The following is a 19,753-nucleotide window of genomic DNA, read 5'->3' on the forward strand; positions in this document are numbered from 1 at the left end:
AGGTTGAGCTGTGTGAGCATAGTAAAGTTATAGTATGTGATGTTTCTTTATAAAAATGTGTGAGATATAAGACAGGTAAAGATATAGCACAGATTGTACATTAACACTAAATAATGTTTGTATGATACTTTTATGTAAGTAGTTCTCTACTTTCAATACTGTAACATTTAGGGCTGGAGGACACTGCGTTTAGTATTCCTGAATTGTCCTGATAGTCCTGAACGTAATCCATCGGCATTTCACTTTAGCATGTTAAAATGACTTTCAATAACACAATCATTGCCACATTAGTTACTAACACAGCTACACTGTGTGTGAGATAATTCGAATATTGATATGAAAAATTGGACACAATTGTTTGGAATTATTTTATTTTATAAGGGCCCCTAACACGCAATATACTGCTCCTCTCTTCCTGTAATGCTGGATTATTGGCAATGGAGGGAAAAATCTGTCGTTGCTTTTTAGGGATCATGTTGACCAAAACTCTAGGAAATGCTGAATAATTAGGCTATTAATAGCCCGTACCCAATTGCATTTGTTATGTGTATATGTATGCTGTACATAAACCTGTTTTGGCACAAGTATTTATATCTCTGACTTCAAATGCCATTTTTTTTACCAGTTCAAAAATAACGTTTGAAAATATGACAGAGCAAATAATTGTTATTAAGTCTATTTTATGTCTCTTGTTATGCACTGAAGGAAAAGGCACATTTTATAATGACATATTTTAATTTATAATATATAACTATGTTCTATTCTATAAAATTATAGTCTATTCCTAACGCAATCGTCTCTATTGCAACAGAGCAGCAGCTTAATTTGTTTCCCTCTCCTTAGTCCTTATCCACGCCGGGTCTTATTGGCATCCTCATTTTTCCAGTATGTGGGTTTTCGTCCTCTCTGCGCTGCAGCAACAGAGCGAGCTGTCATGTGCATGGAACAGAGGCTCGTGCGGTTTGATACCCAGCTATACAGCCACCACCAGTCGCTCTTTCTTATTATTTCTCATAAAAAAATATCGTTTCATTTAGGATTTATCGAATGTCACTCCACTCATGAATTCTGAATTGAGAAGACTGAAGGTAAGCTTTCAATATTTTCCCTACATGCTGCATGTTTTCCTCCATAGCAATAGCGAGTGGTGGATTGGTACATTTTTCCAATACTGATGCTGAAGAACGAACCACATCATTAGCCTACTATTATCTGCCTTATTTGACAATTGTTTGTTGACCGAAAGCCATTGTTTTCAATGAGGCTACATTGTAACCACCCAGATGACGGTTGTCTCAGACAGACTTGCATCACACTAGATGTGAAATAACATCATTCTATCGCCGATACAGCAGCCCACATCAGTTGCACACAGCAGCGCACCATAGGACGCTTGATGAAGACAAAAGCCAATCCCTACTTACTGCTCTTTCACATGTCGTGAATAGTCTGTGTGCTGTTCGAGATCAACCTATTGATGAATGCAGTCCTATTTTCCTTAATACAGTATTATATTATTTCCTGGTGATGGAATGCAGTGCATGATGCGGTCAATATATCGTGAATCATCTAAGTTCAAACAAGTTGTAGCAGATTTAGCTATTGTCATTGTAGTGTTTTCAATTAAACGACAGTTTCTGCCATTAGCACATATCAAATAACCTACCATTCATATGACACATTTAGTATTAAATAAACGGATACTGTTGCTCAATGTGCGCAGCAGTGTTCAATGTCATAGAGAGATAGACGTTTATCATCATTCTGACAAAGAGAGAAGAGAACATCAGTGTTGCAGATATATCTATTTAACTAAGGTATCGGGAGGTTTTTGCCTTCCGAATTTTACATTTTAGTAGTCACTCTTATCCAATTTACAGGAGAAATTAGGGTTAAGTGCCTTGCTCAAAGATATATCTGCAGATTTCTTCACCTAGTCAGCTCAGGGATTTAAACCAGCAACTTTCCAGTTACTGGCCCAACACTTAACTGCTAGGCTACCTGCGGTTACCTCAATATTTAGTACCTAAATACTAAATACTATTGATGTTTTTCATGGAGCTAAGCTGATATTATTGGAATCATAGGTACAGTTGGCTATATGTTGTTACATATGTTACATATTCCACTTGCAGAACTTTACAAAATATTTTAATTTGAACCTTATCCTCTGTGTTGAACTTAAGAAAGCATGACAAAGCACTGTCACTACAATAGCCTACACTCCTTTTACTGTGACAGGACAAAATAAGTAGGCTATTTAGATTTGTGCATCTCTCTCATCGTCTGTATGTCACAGTGCCTTTATCTTTGCTCAGAAATGTACTTTCTCCTGATTTCTCTCTCTCTCAGAGGCATTGGAGCAATAATTTGTCGTACAGTAACTGGAATGTATTGTCTGAGAAGGTCCTCTTTCAGTCTTGGATTGGTGTTTGTTTGAGAGGTGACAAAAGGCACTAAATCTGATTAAAGGTCCAAATTGGTCCAGACACAAATACTTCATATCGATGTTGACTTAACTGGCTTCTGTCAGACTGCCATTTTCTGCCATTTTCTTTATAGTTTGTACATCTACCAAGATGTCACAATTATTTTATGTTGAAAGAAAGACCTTAAATATGTTAGGCTTGGCTACTATCATCCTCGGTCACTTTTGAGCCCTTTATCAATTTCACTGGATCAGTATGCCCATTTATGTCTTGTTATTTGGCAGCAACAGTAGTAAACACTGGGTTAATTAATTTAGAGACATTTTTAGAGACTTCGTTGTGCCACACACTCTGGGGGTGTAGATACTGTATTTCAATTGAGTTAGGACCAAAAATATACTGTTTCTATTCCTAAACATTTGTTTTATATAGTTTGTAGATAAAGTAGCAGTGTCAATGTGTCTTAACATCAAGGGCTGCAGTATCACAGTATCACATAGTGGAACCAATCGTCAAGTGCCAAGCATCCTCCGCATCACAGTCCCCCTCTCACTGTGTCAGAACTATAACAGGATTACAGAGATGTAATTTCTATATAAAAGATAGAGCATATGTACGTACATACTCTACCCCCACAACAAATATGCTCTTTTAGATGTTTCTTCATCCTACCACAGACTGCCACTGCTGAAAATGAGATGTTTCGATGTTTCATTCAGATAAACTTGAAGGAAATCTGACATCTATAAATATAGCACGTCTGACTTGTACTCTCTCTAATGTCATCACAATTGCGTACAAAGGAGAGGAGGTTTAGGCTAACATTTAGTCTGACTAGTACTCTGACGTCATCACCATGGGTAAAAAGATAGCGGAGGCTTAACATTTGGTCTGGCTGCCGAATGCCTGTCAGTGTAGGCTGGTCAGTTTGTATCAGCCAGTGGTTCGTCATCATCATGCAGTGGGGATAGATGACAACCGAGTCCTGAGGAGGAGGGAGGAGAGAGGCCAGTCCAACTGCGGAGGAGGGTGCATAATCAGATTCATTAGAGCACAGCTAGTCCACTGTGTCAAGTGAACTGGCGCTATGTCATTTCATCTCTGAACAGCGTCAGCTCCACACAGCCAGAAATAGCCTCCAGCCGTGGCTTTGCTTTTAGAACTGCAGCCAGCTCTGTCTCTACCACTATAAAATACATGGGATTCTATTATATAGGGCTGGAGCAGAAACAAAAAATAGTCTAAATCAGGAGTTGAATCAGTGTGGTGTTTTATGTTGTAATTTGTTATTGAGACAATACATTTCCTCTGATTAAAGCTGAGGTTCAATTGGAATGAGGCGTGATAGCTAATGGGAAGCTGGGTAGTCTGTAGTAGACTCTGTGGTAGACCTTTGTCTGGGACTGAGTGACACTATCTGTGGTCTTCCAGACAGATTTCTGTATGGATCTAAAGGACAAACACTCCTGGAACACATACTGCTGTACACACTCAGTTTTGTATTCTTGTTGCAATCACTGCCTGGTAGAATCTTGAACAAACTCAATAGACAGGTAATAATAGTGGTTTATATCCTCCTCATGATAGCTAGCGTTGGTTTATCTGTCAGCCCAACAATGGCCTATTCCTCTCAAATGTCCTCCTGCTCCACTAGTCCCCAGAGAGTCCTTCCAATGGCTTATCATCTAAACCATTCAACCACTGGGGAACATCATACTACATTAGGTCAGGTGTAATCCACAATCTCTCAGGACAGTTTGACCCTTGTCACACTTCTAATCCAAGCCAAGCCAAAGCAAGCTGTGCTGTGCTGTCCTGGGTACCCATCCACCATAGTTGCTGGAACCCTGCTAGAAAGAACCATGTGAAAAGAAAATAAGCAAGCAAGCATAGTGTTTCAGATCTGCACTAAAAGGGTGTGAAAAGGGTATTTAATTGACTGCCCCCAAAGTGGTCTGTTTACCTGTCCCAGATTTGACCTTTCAGTAGAGTGCATCTCTATAAATAGGAACTGCTTGTATAGAAGAAGAGCCATCTTTGCCATAATATTTGACTCTTTCATAAAGTATGCAACAACAAACATACAAATCATGTGTGGAATAGTATAAAATGTTTTTGTGAAAAGTTTACCTGCAAAACATGTAGTAAAGTGTTTTCAAAATGATTAATGATTTCCCCCTGCTTGTGTTGGACTATACACCCACCACCCACATTCACTCTGTGCTGCTGAACCTTTGACACAGTTTTCTCTGAGGATGGGCCTGGTGGTCTGGTTGGAATAACTTTGGATTAACAGAGACTAAAACGTGATGATGTTTTCAAATGTGGGTAATGCCGGTGTCAAAAAAAGAATGTCATTTTAATCTAACATTGGGAAAGTGGTTCCTGAAGTGAAAGTATCCTTTGATTTAAGTGGAAAATTAATCAAACCGGCTAAATAGCTTAGATTGAGACGTACAGTATTTGTTTGAGGATTAAGAAAATATGTAAATACATTCAGAACGTTTTACAACAGACCTGCATAATCCTCAGCCATTTTGAATGTTGATTGTGAGATTGGTTGGTTTATGCATTCTACACATTGCACTGTACACTCCAAAAGAGTTCTTGGCTGTCCCCATAGGATAACCCTTTTTGGTTCTAGGTAGAACCCTTTTTGATTCCAGGTAGAACTATTTTGGGTTCCATGTAGAACCACTGTGGAACCAAAAAGGGTTCTTCAAAGGGTTCTCCTATGGGGACAGCCAAAGAACCATTTTAGTATCTAGATAGCACCTTTTTGTGTGTGGTGCAGTTTCCACGGTTACCAGGCGTACTGTTGACCCTATGCAGGAATAATAGACCATTGCATTGATTGCAGAAGGTCCAGGGAGTCTGGGAAAACATCATGATATGTGGTATAGCACTGTTTCCCAAACTCGGTCCGCTGAACCCCAAGGGGTGCACGTATTGTTTTTTGCCCTAGCACTACACAGCTGATTTCAAATAATTAAAGGTTGATGATTAGTTGATTATTTGAATCAGCTGTCTAGTGCTAGGGAAAAAAACAAAATGTGCACCCCTAGGGGCCCATAGGACCGAGTTTGAGAAACACTGTGGTATAGCAAGCTGTGATATATCAAGCTTTGCATCCCATAGGATAGAAATTGAATAATAGACTATTGCATTGAGTGCAGAAGGTCCAAAGGGCTGTGAGGGAATCAGGGGAAATATCATGGTATGTTGTCTAATATGCTTTGCATCCGGATCTCACCCAAAAAGAAGTGGATCGAAATTGAACACCTTGTCATGTTTCACGTTTAACAAACTACTATCATGAAACGGATCTGCTTGTGCATGGAAAATGTTGATGACCATTTCTCTGTAATAAGTCACACTACTGCGTGGCTTTCAAAGACATGGATGAGTCATATTGCACTGAAGAGAACTATTCAAGGCACTCCCCTAAGTATGATATATTTAAGCAATAAGGCCCGAGGGGGTGTGGTATATGGCCAATATGCCACTGCTAAGGGCTGTTTTTATGCACGACGCTACGTAACCCTCGAGGTGCCTTATTGCAATTTTAAAATGGTTACCAACGTAATTAGAACAGCAGAAAGAACTGTTTTGTCAAACCCGTGGTTTACGGTCTGATATACCACGGCTTTCTGCCAATCAGCATTCAGGGCTCGAACCACCCAGTTTATAATATAATGTAAAGTATGCTAAATATGTTATTACACTTCACAGCACCAATTGTGATGATCATTTCAAGGAATTTCAATATCTAGAAAATTATCGTTTTTTGGCTCATTAATAAATATGTAATTTGAATTGAAATGACCACAACCTGCGTTAATAAAAAACAAAAGCGTTTTGAGTCATAATTTATTCACGCCCCGATGTCTGAATCATAGTTTATTAATATGTCTTAGTAAAACTACTTTCCCCACTGCACTGCATGCCTTCATCTTTACTTTGTAATTGGATGTGCCAAAGGCATGGCCTGAATCCTTCTCCTGGTCCCTACACGCCACACTAGTTGATCTGCCAGGCAGGAACCGACTTACCACTGGGACTTGCTTTGCTTTTCATTAATAGCTGGACTTTCGCCAGTGTATGACTTCACACTGTTCATTGGCACCCTGCCAAGTTGCCTTTCTCCATCAGGTGTCTTGTTAATGTTTTACGTTGCTATTCTTTTTTTTAGGGGTGTGGGGGGGTGTAGATCAGTTTTAATGTTGCAGATAGATTGTGGCTCCCATCAATGTAATTGTCTGCATCATTTCCAATTCACCAAATGTTTTTTGTAAATATACAGTGCATTCGGAAAGTATTCAGAACCCTTCCCATCCTGTTTCCATTGATCATCCTTCAATGGACTCCAATCCAAGTTGTTTAAACATCTCGGATTGGAGTCCACCTGTGGTAAATTCAATTGATTGGACATGATTTGGAAAGGCACACACCCGTCTGTATAAGGTCCCAGTGCATGTCAGAGCAAAAACCAAGGCATGAGGTTGAAGGAATTGTCTGTAGAGCTCCGACACAGGATTGTGTCGAGGTACAGATCTGGGGAAGATTACAAAAACATTTCTTGGGGACCCAAGAACACAGTGGCCTCCATCATTCTTAAATGGAAGAAGTTTTGGAACCACCAAGACTTTTCCTAGAGCTGGCTCCCCGGCCTAACTGAGTAATCGGGGGAAAGAGCTTTGGTCAGGGAGGTGACTAAGAACCTGGTGGTCAATCTGACAAAGTTCCAAGAGTTCCTCTGTGGAGATGGAAGAACCTTCCAGAAGGACAACCGTTTCTGCAGCACTCCACTAATCAGGCCTGTATGGTAGAGTGGCCAGACAGAAGCCACTCCTCAGTAAAACGCACATGACAGCCCACTTGGAGTTTGCCAAAAGTCACCTAAAGGACTCTCAGACCATAAGAAACAAGATTCTCTGGTCTAATGAAACCAAGATTGAACTCTTTGGCCTGAATACCAAGCGTCACATCTGGAGGAAACCTGGCACATTGAAGCATGGTGGAGGCAGTATCATGCTGTGGGGATGTTTTTTCAGCGGCAGGGACTGGGGTCTGAGACTAGTCAGGATCGAGGGAAAGATAGACAGAGCAAAGTACAGAGAGATCCTTGATCCTTGATGAAAACCTGCTCCAGAGTGCTCAGGACCTCACACTGGGACGAAGGTTCACCTAACAGGACAACGACCTTAAGTGCACAGCCAAGACAAAGCAGGAGTGGCTTCGGGACAAGTCTCTCAATGTCCTTGAGTGGCCCAGCTTTAGCCAGGACTTGAACCTGATCGAGCATCTCTGGAGAGACCTGAAAATAACTGTGCAGCAATACTCCCCATCCAACCTGACAGAGCTTGAGAGGATCTGCATAGAAAAATGGGAGAACCTCCCCAAATACAGGTGTGCCAAGCTTGTAGCGTCATACCCAAGAAGACTTGAGGCTGTAATTTCTGCCAAAGGTGTTTCAACAAAGTACTGACTAAAGGGTCTGAATACTTATGTAAATGTTATTTTCAGTTTTGTATTTTTTATACATTTGCAAAATATTAACAAATTATGTTTATGCTTTGTTGGGTATTGTGGGTAGATTTATGTGGGGGAAAAAACAATGTAATACATTTGAGATAAGGCTGTAACATAACAAAATGCTGAAAAAGTAGTGTTTGAATACTTTCCGAATGAACTGTATAGATTTCTTATATATATTTTCCTTTATTATTTTCCCCTAGCCCTACCATCTCTCCCCAAAATGGAGTAAACTAATGGACAGCTACTCTTAGGCTTCCACTTCCAGCCTATACACACTATATATATTTTACAGACACAGCACATCTCACGTCCTTCAGCTCCACTCAACCATCCCCATCTATCTCTGAACACCACCTAGTTTCGATTTCTATTTGCCAAACTTTTGACTGGTACTGTATATGCCAATTATTTGATTGTACGACCGCATTCTGTCCCCTATCAACACTTAGGTTTTTTTTTGGTGCCAGCGAGAACAACATAAGAAAGTAGTCAAGACAAGTAGCTTGATTGAGCCTCCGCCATGTATATCTCACTAGGTCAGGATATTTAAGCCTCCATATATCCACTAGTTCCATTATATCTATGATATTTGTGACCCCAACCAAAGAGAAAGAGCACTGTAGGTGGAGGGATTAGATCATTATGTCATTATCTTAGCTTCAGCATTGGTGACTATAACCTGTTTATCAGGACTTGGGGAACTGTGTGCTCTGACACACATAATCAACAGGACATGCTGAGGAACCCAAGTGACTAAATACTGTACCCTGGTTAGGGCTGGTTAAAGACCTCTGTGGTGACACAACAGTAGCCTATGTGAGGAGCTGAAACCCAATCTCCAAATAAAACAGAATTACGCCATGGCGTGACGTTTTAATTACAACATGTGTTTGCCGTATTTTAGCTGTCACAGAATTACGCCATGGCTTGACATTTTAATTACGCCATGTGGTACCGTATTTTAGCTGTCATCAAAAGTTAAACCAAAACATATGTTTAGGCATTAATTCCGAGTGGTTAAATTAAGGGGAAAAAAAGAGTTCTTTGCACTGGGGTTGAACACGCAACCTTCGGAGCCAGAGGCTGTGGTTTAAATGCCCATCCACATCCACACCTCCACATCCACACATCCACATCCACATCCACACATCCACACCTCCTGGCGTATTCCATAAGAGAATAAACCGAATTAGAAGATATTCATATTGATTTCAAACATATGGTGGCAAATTGACTGGGCAGAATCTGTTCACTTTATTTAATATACCAGTCATTCACTGTAGCTTTCAATTTGCTATCTACAGTACCAGTCCAAAGTTTGGACACACCTACTCATTCAAGGGTTTTTCTTTATTTTTACTATTTTCTACATTGTAGAATAATCGTGAAGACATCAAAACTAGGAAATAACACATATGGAATCATGTAGTAACCAAAAAAGTGTTAGTCAAATAAAAAATATACTTTAGAATCTTCAAAGTAGCCACCTTGATGACCTTCTTCAAAGTAACCGCCTTGATGACAGCTTTGCACACTCTTGGCATTCTCTCAACCAGCTTCACCTGCAATGCTTTTCCAACAGTTTTGAAGGAGTTCCCTCAAATATGTGGGAACTCACAAAGACATGGCGGTTGGAACCAAAAATGTCAAATTTGGACTCATCAGACCAAAATATGGATTTCCACTGGTCTAATGTCCATTGATCATGTTTCTTGGCACAAGCAAGTCTCTTCTTCTTTTTGTGTCCTTTAGTAGTGGTTTTGTCGCAGCAATTCGTCTATGAAGGCCTGATTCCCGCAGTCTCCTCTGAACATTTGATGTTGAGATGTGTCTGTTACTTGAACTCTGTGAAGCATTTATTTGGGCTTTATTTTCTGAGGCTGGTAACTCTAATGAACTTATCCTCTGCAGCAGAGGTAACTCTGGGTCTTCCTTTCTTGTGGCGGTCCTCATGAGAGCCAGTTTCATCATAGCGCTTGATGGTTTTTGCTACTGCGCTTGAAGAAACTCAGAGTTCTTGACATTTTCCGAATTGACTGACGTTCATATCTTAAAGTAATGATGGACTGTTATTCCTCTTTGCTTATTTGAGCATTTCTTACCATAATATGGGCTTGGTCTTTTACCATTTAGGGCTATCTTCTGTATACCACCCCAACCTTGTCACAACACAACTGATTGGCTCAAATGCATTAAGGAAAGAAATCCCACAAATGAACTTTTAACCATGCACACATTATAATTGAAATGCATTCCAGGTGACTAGCTCATGAAGCTGGTTGAGAGAATGCCAAGCGTGTGCATAGCTGTCATCAAGACAAAGGGTGGCTACTTTGAAGCGTCTCAAATATAAAATATATTTGGATTTGTATAACCCTTTTTGGTTACTACATGATTCTATATGTGTTATTTCATAGTTTTGATGTCTTCCCTATTATTCAACCATGTAGAAAATAGTCCAAATAAATAAAAATCCTTGAATGAATAGGTGTGTCCAAACGTTTGACTGGTACTGTATTTCAAGCTTTCAGTGTATTCTTTTTTAATATGTAAACATCACATACATCTGTGGAGAGGTTTTCCTCGTTTCAGGAGAAACCAATAGTTCTGACACATTGACGTGTTTCAGTATGCATTGTTTCAAATGTACTGTAATGTAAACTTCTGTCACATTCGTCGTATTGAAGAGACCAAGGCGCAGTGTGATAAGCATACATTCTTCTTTTAATGAAGGAAAAACACTAAACAAACTAACAAAGACCCAAAACGCTATATCCCACAAGTGCTTACATGCAACTACACATAGACAATAACCCACAAAACCAAAATGGTAAATGGCAACCTAAATAGGATCCCCAATCAGAGACAATGATAAACAGCTGCCTCTGATTGGGAACCAATTCATGCCACCATAGACCTACATTACCTAGACATACCAAAAAACATAGAATTACAAAAACCCTAGACAGGACAAAAAACACATACCCACCCTCGTCACACCCTGACCTGACCAAAATAATACATAAAACATAAATAACTAAGGTCAGGGCGTGACAACTTGGAAATATAAATCCAAGACATTTCTCACTTGATTTTTTAAAACAAATTGGGTCTTAATTAACGGCAGTTGAATAGATTGATTCAATTATTTGATATGTGTACTTTATGAGTTTGAGATGATGAACACATGTAGAGATGATCAGATTTGCCAAAAGGTATTTCTCACATTGCTATTCTCGCTGTGTCTATATTAAATGATCCTTTTATTGATCTACTTCTTTGACATTCTTTAATCTGTGTACTATGAGATATCGTTCCATAATGGATTATACATTTTTCACATTTCTTGAATCCTCATCTCTGTAGCAGTTAGCCTTTATTTTCCTCTCTTTGCTCAGAACTCCTCTCCGTTGCGGAAACCTTTTAGAGAATGTTCACATAGTACCATGCTGTGTTAATTATGGATGGATGTACAGTTCAGTAGGTTAGTGTCCCAGCTCACAAGCTATTTCTATATATACTGTTAAGTGTTCAGATTTGTGACACTGGTTTGGTTTCTGTAGGATGTGGGCGATGTGGGTGGTGGTGTGGTTGTGGTAGCCTTACACTAATAGATAGTACAACTAGGCTGTGAAAGATCCACTTTTCGGGTGAACAAGTTTTCCCCATGCACTCCCCACTGTGTTTATGACTACCTACTGGAAGAAGAAAGTAGCCATGTAAAGTGCAGACGTCAAAATGATAAACAGTGAAACGCATGAATATACAGTATCGTGCAGAGACGTTAGCAAGAGCCTGCTTCAATGTTTTTTTTATCACTTTGGTGCAATTTTCATAAGTACGTGTTACATTTTCACAAAGCTTAGGACAAAACTCAAAACAGATCACCAAGCAGATCAGCAGTTGTTTCAAAACCATAAGCACATTATAAATTGACTAAGTACAGTTGAAGTCGAAAGTTTACATACACCTTAGCCAAATACATTTAAACTCAGTATTTCACAATTCCTAACATTTAATCCTAGTAAGAATTCCCTGTCTTAGGTCAGTTAGGATCACCACTTTATTTTAAGAATGTGAAATAATAGTAGAGAGAATGATTTCTTTCAGCTTTTATTTCTTTCATCACATTCCCAGTGGGTCAGAAGTTTACATACACTCAATTAGTATTTGGTAGCATTGCCTTTAAATTGTTTAACTTGGGTCAAACGTTTCAGGTAGCTTTCCACTAGCTTCCCACAATAAGTTGGGTGAATTTTGGTCAGGTTTGTAGTCCTCTTTGCTCACACATGCTTTTTCAGTTCTGCCCACAAATGTTCTATGGGATTGAGGTCAGGGCTTTGTGATGGCCACTCCAATACCTTGACTTTGTTGTCCTTTAAGCAATTTTGCCGCAACTTTGGAAGTATGCTTGGGGTCATTGTCCATTTGGAAGACCCATTTGCGACCAAGCTATACCATCATGATTGATGTCTTGAGATGTTGCTTCAATATATCCACATAATTTTCCATCCTCATGATGCCATCTATTTTGTGAAGTGCAACCAGTCCCTCCTGCAGCAAAGCACCCCACAACATGATGCTCCACCCGTGCTTCCCAGGTTGGGATGGTGTTCTTCGGCTTGCAAGCCTCCCCCTTTTTTCTCCAAACATAACAATGGTCATTATGGCCAAACAGTTCTGTTTTTGTTTAATCAGACCAGAGGACATTTCACCAAAAAGTACGATCTTTGTCCCCATGTGCAGTTGCAAACCGTAGTCTGGACAGTGGCTTCTTCCTTGCTGAGCGGCCTTTCAGGTTATGTCGATATAGGACTCGTTTTACTGTGGATGTAGATACTTTTGTACCTGTTTCCTACAGCATCTTCACACGGTCCTTTGCTGTTGGGATTGATTTGCACTTTTCGCACCAAAGTACGTTCATCTCTAGGAGATAGAACGCGTCTCCTTCCTGAGCGGTATGACGGCTGCGTGGTCCCATGGTGTTGATACTTGCGTACTATTGTTTATAGAGATGCACGTGGTACCTTCAGGCGTTTGGAAATTGCTCCCAAGGATTAACCAGACTTGTGGAGGTCTACAATTTTTTTGGCTGATTTAATTAGATTTTCCCATGATGTCAAGCAAAGAGGCACTGAGTTTGAAGGTAGGCCTTGAAATACATCCACAGGTACACCTCCAATTGGCTCAAATTATGGTCCCTGGATGGGAGACCAGATGCTGCTGGATGTGGTGTTGGAGGGCCAGTAGGAGGCACTCTTTCCTCTGGTCTATAATAATATCCCAATTCCCCAGGGCAGTGATTGCCCTGTGTAGGGTGCTGTCTTCTGGTTGGGATGTTAAATGGGTATCCTGACTCTCTGTGGTCACTGGCTAAATTCTGGTGTCCTGGCTAAATTCCCAATATGGCCCTCATACCATCATCCCAAGCCTCCAATTGGCTCATTCATCTCCCCTGTAACTATTCCCCAGGTTGTTGCTGTAAATGAGAATGTGTTTTCAATTAATTTACCTGGTAAAAAATAAATATATTTTACTATTACTTAATCCGACTACTCTTAGTTGATAATCACTTACCGTTTGGTAAGCCTATAGATTTTAAAATGGTTAGTCTACTACAGATTTAGAGAACTAAATAATGAATATGTATGTAAGTATAAACATGTAAAGTATGATATATACTGTAATGTGTTATTATGATACTATTACGATTTTACTTTACGGTAGTCATTTTTTGAGGGGATATTGACAAGATCAGAGATGTACCAGAGGAGACTGGTGGGAGGAGCTATAGGAGGACGGGCTCATTCTCATGGCTGGAATGGAATAAATGGAACGTATCAAACATATGGAAACCACATGTTTTGTTCTATTCCATGATTCCATTTCAGCCATTACAATGAGCCCATTCTCTTATAGCTCCTCCCACCAGCATCCACTACAATGTACTGTATGTAAAAAATGCATTCCCTTATACAGAAATCATGTATCCACTATTAAGTTACTAGGGTATTTTTGTTGGGGGGGGGGTAGCCTGTGAGTCCGATGATGCTGTGACACACCAGCCCAGACCATGACAGACCCTCCACCTCCAAATCGATCCCGCTTCAGAGTAAAGGCCTCGGTGTAACGCTCATTCCTTCGACGATAAACGTGAATCTGACCATCACCCCTGGTGAGACAAAACCGCTGCTCGTCAGTGAAGAGCACTTTTTGCAAGTCCTGTCTGGTCCAGCGATGGTGGGTTTGTGCCCATAGTAAACGTTTTTGCCGGTGATGTCTGGTGAGGTCCTGCCTTACAACAGGCCTACAAGCCCTCAGTCCAGCCTCTCTCAGCTTATTGTGGACAGTCTGTGCACTGATGGAGGGATTGTGCATTCCTTGTGTAACTCAGGCAGTTGTTGTTGCCATCCTGTACCTGTCCCGCAAGTGTGACGTTTGGATATGCCGATCCTGTGCAGGTGTTGTTACACGTGGTCTGCCACTGCGAGGACGATCAGCTGTCCATCCTGTCTCCCTGTAGCGCTGTCTTAGCCATCTAACAGTACGGACATTGCAATTTATTGCTCTAGCACTTCTGCAGTCCTCATGCCTCCTTGCAGCACGCCTAAGGCATATTCACGCAGATGAGCAGGGACCATGGGCGTCTTTCTTTTGAGTCAGTAGAAAGGCCTCTTTAGTGTCCTAAGTTTTCATAACTGTGACCTTAATTGACTACCGTCTGTAAGCTGTTAGTGTCTTAACAACCGTTCCACAGGTGCATGTTCATTAACTGGTTATGGTTCATTGAACACGCAAGTTTAAACCCTTTACAATGAAGACCTGTGAAGTTATTTAGATTTTTACAAATTATCTTTGACAGACATGGTCCTGAAAAAGGGACATTTCTTTTTTTGCTGAGTTTATATACATATATACACATCCACACTTTTTTAGAATATACCTTCCTTTGTTATTCCCCGCAAACCCTACCACCCCTCCCCCAACTGAAGTAAATGAATAAACAATAACACTTAGGCTTCTACTTCCAGATTATACATACTATACACATTCTACAGACAATCTATTTTACAATAGTTATATTTAGTTTGTTTTTAGTCCTTGACCTTCCTTTATTCCTGATGTCCATCCAGTTTGATTTCTATTTGCCATATATTTGTAACTGCTATTTCACAGTTCTGAACCTATATACATTTTACAGACCCGTATATTTTACATGTTATCTTGTTGTTTTTAGTCCCATCCTTCAGCTCCATTCAACCCCTCCAATCTATCTCTTTAACACCATCCATTTTGGATTTCTATTTGCCATATTTTTCAACTGTGCTGTGATGCTTCACAAAAGTACACGTGCATCTTTCCCTCGATCCTAACTAGTCTCCCAGTCCCTTTCGCTGAAAAACATCCCGACAGCATGATGCTGCTACCACCATGCTTCATCATAGGGATGTTTCCAGATTTCAACTAGATGTGACACCTGGCAGTCAGGCCAAAGAGTTCAATCTTGGTTTCATCGGTCCAGAGAATATTGTTTCTCCCATCTCCACAGAGAACTCTGGAGCTCTGTCAGAGTGACCATTGGGTTCTTGGTCCACTCCCTGACCAAGGCCCCAACTCTAGGAAGAGTCTTGGTGGTTCCAAACATAATAATAATGGAAGCCACTGTGTTCTTGGGGACCTCCAATGCTGCACACATTTTTTGGTACCTTTCCCCAGATCTGTGCCTCAACACAATCCTGTCTCGAAGCTCTACGGAGAATTCCTTCAACCTCATGACTTAGTTTTTGCTCTGACATGCACTGTCAACTGTGTGACCTTATATAGACAGATGTGTGCCTTTCCAAATCATGTCCAATCAACTGAATTTGCCACAGGTGGACTCCAAGTTGTAGAAACATCTCAAGGATGATCAATGGAAACAGGATGCACCTGAGCTCAATTTCGAGTCTCATAGCAAAGGGTCTGAATAAGGTATTTCTGTTTTACATTTTTAATACATTTGCAACCATTTCTAAAAACCTGTTTTCGCTTTGTCATTATGGGGTATTGTGTGTATATTGCTGAGTATTTAAAAAAACATGTTGTAACGTCACAAAGTGTGGAAAAAGTCAAGGGGTCTGAAATCTTTCCAACGCCAATGTATATCAGGCTTGGATTCGCCTTGCCAAAAGGTTTTTCCCCAGGTGCATGAACAGTGATGACATTTACTGCGATGTCGATGGGAACCTATGGCCAAATGCTCAAGACAGTCTTGAGGCAAACTAGTACCTGCTCAACATGAAATCTATTTGATTCATTTCATTTGTTTAATTTGATTACAGTAAAACTTTGTTGTAATTATATCTGATCAATACATTTCTTTTTTGGCATCAATGATTGTAAAAGATGTGAAAGATGTCTTCAATGATCACACCTTTGATCACACATGGGATAGAAATGATGGAAATGAGATTTTCTGTCAAATGTCATGTGTAGTGCAAGTGTATTGCCTAATATGAAAACAGTGTAATGTACTGTCATTTCAAAAGGCAATTTTGAAACATATATCTTGCATTTTTTGCTATTGGATTAAAACAACTAAATTGAGAAGGTGTCACGATGTGTTTTGGTGATTAAATCAATGTTCTCATGGTATTTCACAGGATCAATGGTTGTGTGGTGAAAGATGTCTTGCAGCATTACATGTGTTACCAGTTTGGAGTTTTATACTAAACGTCTTGACAATTCACCACATACTTGTGAAAATAGCACCAAAGCAATTGATTTTTTTTTAAACAAACTTGCCAACGCAGCTCCTTCTTATCTTCTAATTGGAAGTGGGATCTGTTAAAACACAACTGTTTATTGTTGGAGAGTAAGGTCCTGTGTGTAGCGTTAGAAGAAAGTGTGTGTGAATGTGTGTGTGTGTTTGTAAGCATGCATGTGTGTATGCTCTATATGGGTGGACTAGGGCTGTTATGGTGACCATATTATTGCCACACCGGCGGTCACGAGTCATGACCACAGTCAAATTCGACATGACCGTTTAGTCACGGTAACTAGACATCTCCAAGCTCTGATGCTGCTGATGGTCATTAGTAGCCCACCAAACTTGCTAACTGCCTGGTACTCAGCACTCTATTGTCCGTCTAATCACTCAGACATCAATGCAAATGTAATCAAAAATCTAATCAAACACTTCATGAGAGCCCATGAGCTTATGTTGCGCACCACTTCTATAGGAAATGCAATTGTGTGAGAAAACAGAGGTTTGACAGCCTCTACTGATTGCCTCAGCTTTCTATAAGCTAGGCCTACTATATTTATTCCTATACATTCCTAATATTAAGCACATTGCTTCTCTTTACAAAAGGAGTATAGACTACTTGGCGGGCATGAAAATGAATCCATTCGCTATTTTTAAGTGCATAGATTACGTGTATTTTTTTCCCCCTTCCCCTGTTTCGAGACTGATGCATGATAAATGGTAAATTCTAAATCAAAACTAATTTCACACATATATTATTTAGTACAGTGCATTCGGAAAGTATTTAGACCCCTTGACCTTTCCACATTTTGTTACGTTGAAGCCTTATTTGAAAATGGTTAAAATAAAATAAAAATCCTGAACCTACACACAATACCCCATAATGACAAAGCAAAAACAGTTTTTTTTTACCATTTTTTGCTAATTTATAAAATATTTAAAACAGACACCTTAAATACTTAAGTATTCAGACACTTTGCAATGAGATTCGAAATTGAGCTCAGGTGCATCCCTTTTTCCATTGATCATCCTTGAGATGTTTCCACAACTTGGAGTCCACCTGTGGTAAATCCAATTGATTGGACATGACAATGAAAGGCACATTCCTGTCCATAGGTCACACAGTTGACAATGCATGTCAGAGCAAAAACCAAGCAATAAGGTGGAAGGAATTGTCCGTAGAGCGATGAGACGGGATTATGTCGAGGCACAGATCTGAGGAAGGGTACCAAAGAAGTTCTGCAGCATTGAAGGTCCCCAAAGAACACAGAGGCCTCCATCATTCTTAAATGTAATACGTTTAGAACCACCAAGACTCTTCCTAGAGCTGGGACCTTTGTCAGGGAGATGACCAAGAACCCGATGGTCACTCTGACAGAGTTCCTCTGTGGAGAAGGGAGAACCTTCCAGAAGGACAAAAATCTCTGCAGCACTCCACCAATCAGGCTTTTATGGTAGAGTGGCCAAATGAAAGCCACTCCTCAGTAAAAGGCACAGGACAGCACACATGAAGTTTGCCAAAAGGCACCTAAAGGATTCTCAGACCATGATAAACAAGATTCTCTGGTTTGATGAAACCAAGATTGAACTCTTTGGCCTGAATGCCAAGTGTCACGTCTGGAGGAAACCTGTCACCATCCCTACGGTGAAGCATGGTGGTGATAGCATCAGAGAGATCCTTGATGAAAACCTGCTCCAGAGCCTCAGAATGGGGTGAAGGTTCACCTTCCAACAGGACAACAACTCTAAGCACACAGCCAAGACAACGCAGGAGTGGCTTCAGGACAAGTATCTGAATGTCCTTGAGTGGCCCAGTCATAGCCCGGACTTGAACCCGATCAAACATCTCTGGAGAGACCTGAGAATAGCTGTGAAGAGACACTCCCCATCCAACCTGACAGAGCATGATAGGATCTGCAGAGAAGATTGGGAGAAACTCCCCAAATACAGGTGTGACAAGCTTGTAGCATCATACCCAAGAAAACTTGAGGCTGCCAAAGGTGATTCAACAAAGTACTGAGTAAAGGGTCTGAATACTTATGTGATATTTAAGTTTTTTATTTGTAATAAGTTCGCACATTTTTCGAATATCCTGTTTTTGCTTTGTCATTATGGGGACTTGTATGTAGATTGATGAGGGAGAAAAATAATTTTTTAGAATAAGGCTGTAACGTAACAAAATGTGGAAAGATTCAAGGGGTCTGAATACTTTCCGAAGGCACTGTATATGTAAAGACAAGATTAAATCCAGAATAGTCGGATGGGTGGCAATATTTGTCTATCACTTATTATATATGAAATTTATATTATCACTTGTGAATGATGCCCAGCTTGTGTGCTGTAAGGCAAGAAACAGAGCAGGCCTTTTTTTGCAACTTTTTCAAATCATAATCACACACCTCATGTAGCCCAGTCCCTAAGGCCTATGTTTTGATAAGGTTTGTATCACAACTAAAATGGACAAATAACTTCTTAAAACTAAGCACAATAATTCACTTTACAACAGGTGTAGAGCCTAACTGGCATATATACAGTGGGGCAAAAAAGTATTTAGTCAGCCACCAATTGTGCAAGTTCTCCCACTTAAAAAGATGAGAGAGGCCTGTAATTTTCATCATAGGTACACTTCAACTATGATAGACAAAATGAGAAAAGAAATCCAGAAAATCACATTGTAGGATTTTTAATGAATTTATTTGCAAATTATGGTGGAAAATAAGTATTTGGTCACCAACAAACAAGCAAGATTTCTGGCTCTCACAGACCTGTAACTTCTTCTTTAAGAGGCTCCTCTGTCCTCCACTCGTTACCTGTATTAATGGCACCTGTTTGAAATTGTTATCAGTATAAAAGACACCTGTCCACAACCTCAAACAGTCACACTCCAAACTCCACTATGGCCAAGACCAAAGAGCTGTCAAAGGACACCAGAAACAAAATTGTAGACCTGCACCAGGCTGGGAAGACTGAATCTGCAATAGGTAAGCAGCTTGGTTTGGAGAAATCAACTGTGGGAGCAATTATTAGGAAATGGAAGACA

At 40.1% G+C, this 19,753-nt stretch overlaps 1 pseudogene; it reads left to right on the forward strand.

Annotated features, from left to right (window-relative positions):
* Nucleotides 1–941: 941 nt before the first annotated feature.
* Nucleotides 942–19,753, forward strand: part of LOC115114444 (disks large-associated protein 1-like) — a 115,056-nt pseudogene continuing 96,244 nt past the window's right edge.

This window comes from Oncorhynchus nerka, linkage group LG9b (genome assembly GCF_034236695.1).
Source record: "Oncorhynchus nerka isolate Pitt River linkage group LG9b, Oner_Uvic_2.0, whole genome shotgun sequence".
In the NCBI taxonomy this organism is placed as follows: domain Eukaryota; kingdom Metazoa; phylum Chordata; class Actinopteri; order Salmoniformes; family Salmonidae; genus Oncorhynchus; species Oncorhynchus nerka.